Source organism: Melanaphis sacchari, unplaced genomic scaffold (genome assembly GCF_002803265.2).
Source record: "Melanaphis sacchari strain LSU unplaced genomic scaffold, SCAv2.0 Contig50_pilon_pilon, whole genome shotgun sequence".
NCBI classification, from domain to species: domain Eukaryota; kingdom Metazoa; phylum Arthropoda; class Insecta; order Hemiptera; family Aphididae; genus Melanaphis; species Melanaphis sacchari.
The window spans coordinates 3,061,379-3,068,674 of NW_020271344.1; the positions used below are offsets into that span (position 1 = coordinate 3,061,379).

General features: G+C 30.6%; 1 pseudogene; it reads right to left on the reverse strand.

Annotated features, from left to right (window-relative positions):
- Nucleotides 1-1,020: 1,020 nt before the first annotated feature.
- On the reverse strand, nucleotides 1,021-6,193 carry LOC112599409 (annotated as a pseudogene).
- Nucleotides 6,194-7,296: the final 1,103 nt, after the last annotated feature.

Here is a 7,296-nt window from a genome sequence, read left to right on the forward strand (position 1 = left end):
ATATATTCGACTGTGTTAAAAATCTGTTGCATTTAAATTTGTTTTCCGTGTTCGCAGATAGATGTAATAGCAGCTATGCCGATTCACTCGATAAGTAATTATATTTAAACCGAAATCCACTTATAACGTCATGATTTTAGTCTTCCAGATCATGCATACAAACTTGGCCTAAATGACTCTCCCCTCTGTACACTACACATAACCGAAAGCATCTGTGACATCTCTCATTTACTATTTGACTGTCCGTCATTGTATTCTAAGCGTACATCCTTGATTAATTATATTAAGTTCTTAAACATTCCTCCCACTCTCCCTTCTATACTCAACACCCAAGTCGAAACAGTTATAAAAAAAATAATACATTTTTTATTGGAAGCTGGCTTTGTAATTTAAGGTGGTATCTACGCACATTATTATTTAATTAGTTATTATAATTTGTTACTTCTTTCTTTTAACTACCTTATTTTGTGTTTTACTATATTTTTGTCATAGCTATTACTTGTTTTACTTAATAATTGTTGAGCTATTATAGTTACATACTAAAAGCTAATAAAAAAAAAAAAAAAAAAAAAAAAAACGTCATGATTTTTTTTTTTCTCCGGCAAAATCTAATAAGTAATAACAAACAACTAGACGTATCTATACAATATTATAATGTATTATATTACATTTTGTTATTTTATCATAAAATTTGCGGGTGTACCCGTAAAATATAATTTAAACGTTTTTGTGTTGCGTATACACGTGTCGTTGCAGTGTGATAGAGGGGGAGGAGCATGATTTCCCCGAGATCTCAAACTAATCACAGATAATAATATTGTTCATTGCAATGAAAATGTAAAGTTCACAGAACGAATACGTCATTGATATCACTTGTAATGGTGGGTAAATAGTAAAAAGTAAAACTCGTTGGACTGAAAATATTGCAACCCCCTCCCCTAAAAAAAAAAAAAAAAAAAAAAAAAAAAAAAATAGTGCCTAGAAGACGGATCAAATCGATGACACCGATCGAAAACGGGATCAATTCGCCTCGAGGATTTGCTCGATTTCCAAAAACGTTTTGCCCTTGGTCTCGATCACGACGAAACCCGCGACGACGGCCCCGACGAGGTTGAACACGGAGTACATGTAGTAGTTGGAGCAGACTCCGAACGCCCGGGACATCGTTGTGTAGGTGCCGTCCAGCAGGAACGAGGCGCCGGCCAGGCACATGACGCACAGCGGGGCCGCCTTGGTCTTGACGTTGGCCGCGAACATCGAAACCGTACAGCCACAGCGTGACCACCGGCCACCGCGTCAGCGGGCTGCTTTCGGGCCCGTTGGCCACCGCGTACAGGCCGAGACCGTAGGCGGCCGTCAGCGCGGCCATTGAGGCGTGCGAGCCCAACATCAGCGGCTTCCGGCCCATCCAGTCGACCAGGACCCCATGTGCAACAGGGCGCCGGCGTTCTTGAACACGGTGAACAGCACGACGGCCGCCAACGGGTTCATCCAGTAGTCGGTGGACGGCAACGTGATCGAGCTGAAGTGTATGAACTGCGGGCAGATCGGATCGTGGTCGATGAGCTCGCGCCAACGCCGTACGAGACGCGGTTATGCGTACGCGTATACGCGTACTGATGAAACGGTCAGCACGCGGCACGTCGTCAAATCGATATGCGTACGTACGCATAGCGTGTCGTCATTATTAAGCGGATGTGGTTGTGGATAGCGTGTCACTCGTCGAATTGCGATTGCGGGCGGGCGGACGTAGGAAGGGTGGGGAGGGGGGTAAACGGACGGTCCGTTCTGCGGGCATATCGACGATACAGTTTCAATATCGTGTCACTCGCTCGCGGTGTGCTTGATCCTGGGCGCATCGCGCGCTTGCGGTAAAGACATATTTATTTTTTTTTTTTTCAAACCAGCGATCAGTGATTGTAAATTTCCACGCGATTCGACTGCTGTACGCACGAGTGTTTCAATACTTCATAGAAAGCACACCTAACAACTACACCGATATGTTCACTTCACGTAGATCAATTTTATATTCCATACACGAACCGCAATAGTAACAGGATCTTTTAAACGCGACGCAAATGTTTTGAGTATTTTTTTTTATTTTTTTTTTTTTTATTTTTTTTGCCGCATTTTAAAATCCATCTTTATTTTCTTTTTTTTTTTACTGCACGTTTGGTATAATAGTAATAATAATAATAATAATAATAATAATATCAAGTATTATAACGCGGAGTGCGCGCAATAGATTACGTGAAGACTATGATGGTTTATTCGTGGGATGAGGGAGAACGTCAGATCGTTAACCAGTCACTCATTAAAAACATTTAAAATGTAAAATAATAATAAATGTATAACTATTTATAACATCCGTTCAGGTATAGTTCCTTGAATAAAAATAAAATATATTACGGAGATATTGTACGAAATATATCGAATTTCAATATGAATATATTACGGAAAATGCACCTGAAAGATATATTAGTATGTCAAAACGTTATGAATAGAATATAATGTGTTTTTACATTTATTTTAATATATACTCAATACTGTGTAATAGTGATATGATGTGATGTTAAAAATCACGTAGACGTACGTTTTTTTGATTACTAATGCATTTTAGTGCCGTACGTATAAAATGTACATTTATTTGAAAAGTCATGAAAATAGTTTCTAGTTTTACTAAAAATATAATACATTTTATTTCCTTCAAATACATTTTTTTTTTTTTTTTTTTTTTTAGTGTAATAAAATATAGTATTATTGACGGCTTGTTTTATATGAAGCTGAGAATAATCCACGATAAAACAATAGTTTCTTTTTAACGGTTTAAAGCAAAAAAATATAAAACGTCTTCTTAGGTATTACCAACTAAGGTTTCTGTTTTTCAAAACTACAATTAAAACATTTCAGCAAGTACGATAAACCGAAATTCTCTATGTGGAATCCAGTGTTAAATTTTACAGTTTTTTGACCGAGTAAAAAAATTATTATCGATATTTAAAGAAAGAAAGCTACATGTAAAATTAAAATTCTATATCTATAAATAACTCGAAGGGAGTCGAAATATTTTGAAAATTGAAATGTTTAGAAAATGATTATACTAACACTTAGATAAAATTTCAAGTTTCTGTGGTTATCAGTTTTTGAATTATAATAAAATCAACAAAACAAAAACTGGTTAAGCATACAAATTTTTGCTATTTATAAATGTACACATTTTTTTTATCAAGAAAATTTTTTACTTTTTATCTCCCAAATACTAACAAAATATAAATTGTTTTAAATTAATATATATTATATTAGTATATAGTTATTTTTTTTTCATTCACATTGACGAAAGTACCATTTAGATCCAAATTACTACCAAAATCTCACCACCACAAGTTGAAAATCAAAATGTGTTTACTATCTTAAAAGGTAATAACAAACACACATACACACAAATATAAAAACACATCATTGTGTAATATATTAATACATTCATCGCTCCTTTCGGAATTTATAAAATCAGTTTTTTACAATGTCGTATATTATTAATATCTGTTTACCCCTAAAATTTCTCTTTCAAATCTTTGTATTAATACGATTGTTCTAAATAATAATAATAACGTATGTTTAATATTTTTCGATAATTTATGGCGTTACTCACCGGACTAATGTCACTGAGCCTCTGAAACAAACTAGCTACCGCCGTAATTAATAATGCTCTCCGGTTGGCCTTGTTTTGGAACAACTCCCTGTAAGTGGTCTTCGCCTGCATCTGCTTGGTGACTGTCTCCTCGATGAGCTTCAACTCATCCGCAACGTCGTCCTTGGCTCGGATACTCCTGAGCGATTTCTCGGCTTGATCTCGTTGATTCTGCTGCATTAAGTAGTATGGGCTTTCAGGCATCGCAAAGAAGAGCACCGTGAACACGGCTGAGAAAAACAGACCCAGCATGTTGAGGTGTGCATTACTGAGCATCTGGCCGATTGTCTATATGGCTAGCAAGCCTACGCATAACATAATCGGAAACAAGGACAACACAGTACCCCGTAATTTGACCTCGGCTATCTCGCCCACATACATTGGTACGGAGCTGAATGTCATCCCCTTGGCTAGTCCGGCAAATAGCCTGGCCATGTATAGGACACTTAACCGGGACGGCCACACGATAATCGCCATCCAGGCGATTATGTTCATCGGTCCAATCGCACGAATCGTTTTTTTCCTGCCATATAATGCCAGAAGATAACCACACGGGATTGGGCTGATCATGTTGCCCAAGTCGTACATGCCTACCATCATCCCATAATCAGTCACTTCTAAATCAGTCTGGTTGTTCTTCATCAGGTAGGTTGCCGGCGACGACCATCCGATCCACGAACCACAGACCATAGAACCTAAGCTCGCTGCAGACAAAACGAATAGATATAGACAATACCAACGTACTCTTCACGTCCAATCGTTATTGTTTTGAATATTATTAAACCAAGCTTCAAAGGTGTCAAAGGATAAAATTCTTTAAAATATTAACTATTTACGTATCTATTCTATGAATAAGTTCGATCATTTAACGATAAAAAATATGATTTTCCGTTTATTTGATTTTTTTTTTTCTAATTCCAAAACATTTAACACTACCGGTCGGTCAGTCGATAGTCGATCTTGAATCCGTGGTCAATTATTTTTAAAACTTTTGTTGATATTATATTTTCCTTTTTTCATCGTCGATTTGGTAAGTTAACTTTTATTGTTAACTTAAAATATGACTCACCTGATTTTTGATAGTTGGGTTATACTTTTATAGGCTTATTTTTTTTTTTTTATATTTTCTAAAAATTACCATTCGATTACTAGTAATCTAGTAAAGTATCCAAATAGAATATGTATTAAATTATCAATTACTAATAATATCTTGATTATTAAAAAAAAATATATATATTCAAATACGTATTTTAAAAACTTAATTTAATATTATTTTATTCATTAAAAAATAAATTTTTTCCTAACCTGAAAAATAATTTCAATTTATTTATCTATATAATCGTACTATAACTATAATGGATTACAGTTTTATTAATACTAAGGTATTTATATTATTTATTATACATTTTATATATTAACATTACTTCCAAACTTCCAACTATTCAAACACGTAAATAAATCTGTGAGAAAAAATATATTAACTCCCAAAGTATTTTACTATGTTTTATAATTATATATATATATATATATATATGTGCGTGTGTGTGTGTGTGTGTGTATTTTTTTAATGTATTAAATACATATTCTAAACACCTTTTCAATTTTTCACTTATTTATTTGAACACGTATTACGAATAAAAAATAAAAGTATTCTTTGCAATACTAACTGTTTATCTATTATTATTAAATTAACTACTATTTTATTAAACTAAATTTAAACTAGTATAAAACAAAAGTTAAAAAACATATTTTGACAGTGTTAAAATAATTATTCTTGTTTTTTTATATTATATGATAGATAATTATAACTTAAAACTATATTAAACTTGTAACTACCGTGACAATTTATTTAAGTACTGTACTATAGTAAAGTCTTACGGGAATAAATCATAAAGAAAAATTAACGTAAAAAACTCATATTAACAAAAAATAAACTGATAAAGGGTTGTGTATCCTTACTTAAAAATCCTATACCTCTTTTTAAATTATAACTTAACATTGCAGATATAATATTGTTTTTTGTCATAACAAGACTGCATCACTTACTTACTTTGCTATAAACGGATTAGTATGTGCTGTTATAATTCTAAAAGAAAAAAAATACTAAAAATCTTTAGAATATAAGAAATAAACAAATTTTTAAAAATAATTTTGATTTTTTTTGTGTAACTAGATCTTTACGTAACGATTTAAATTCAGGAGAATCTGTTCTTTTATTTTTTATTTTTTTTTTTTTTTTTTTTTTTAAAGCCTCGATAACGTGACCTGTTCTTTTATGTTTGATGAGCGATAATGTAAATTCTTATTTTGCTTGGAACTCGAAAATTGAATTGAATTTGAGTATATGAATTAAAATAATGTATAAGAAAATATATATAATACATATTATAGATAATATATTTTAGTATCTTGAACTTAATTAATTATTTATGTGAATTAATATAATATACCTATTAAAGTAATTGAAAAGGTAATGAACACTGTTTTGAATCTTCCTTCGTTCATTTAAAAAAATGATTAAAAAAAACTTTATCTGATTAATAATAGAATATTGAATATGTGAACATTGTCAATAAAAAAAAAAAAAAAAGACAATAAATTAAATATTTACTTTTTATTTCGATGACAACGACAACATCATAGTTATTATTAATTATGTTTAATTTATTTTTAAACTTGAACCTGTCAAATAGCTTAAATAAAACTGTTTTAATAGTACTTATAATACATTTAAGAAAAGACAATTTATAAAAAAATCTATAATGTGTTCATAAAAAAAAAAAACTAATTGCTTCATAAATTTCACTAAAATTATAAATCATGAAAAAACAGTTCAAAAATGTTAAGGTATTAGTCAAGTGATCCAAAAATTTACCTTTAAAGATTTAATATTATTTAAAATATAAAAATTATCAAACTGTATGCAACATATTTATTGTATATCATACATTATACATTTTTTTTAAAATGCACTTCTTCTAAAATATATTTCTTATGAAATAACGTTACAAGAATCACACACATATAAGCATTATGTTTTTTTCTTCAACCCTTCATAATGATAACAATACATTCTTTATTGTTCAATGATAAGCATGGCTATTGTTTTGTACGCTTGTTCAGACTTTTAAAAGTTCTTTAAAAATAAAGTTATAGCATATCGTTTCAAGAACTCTCATGTGGTATGTTCACATAACAAAAAAAATCGATGTACAAGTTTATTATACTTTTATATGTTAGATAATGAAATATATCAATACACTAATGTATAAATATTTTACATATTATTTATTATTTCCATAATAAATAATAAATTTTAAGTTACCAAAATTATAGAATCGATAAAGATACATATTATAATAATATAAATTGTTTACATTTTAAACAATGTCCAACAAATGTAGATCCACAAGATACCTATATTTTTTTTTAAATAACCACTTTGTTAAAACTTATATACAAATATAAATAATTTAATTTGATTGGTAATTATTTTAAAATAACTAATTTTAGTTCTAATTATTTTCTAAAAAATTTCAATATTAATTTATTGAAAAATATATAAAATATCTTAGAATATATTAATATATAAATCCAAATATTGTTGT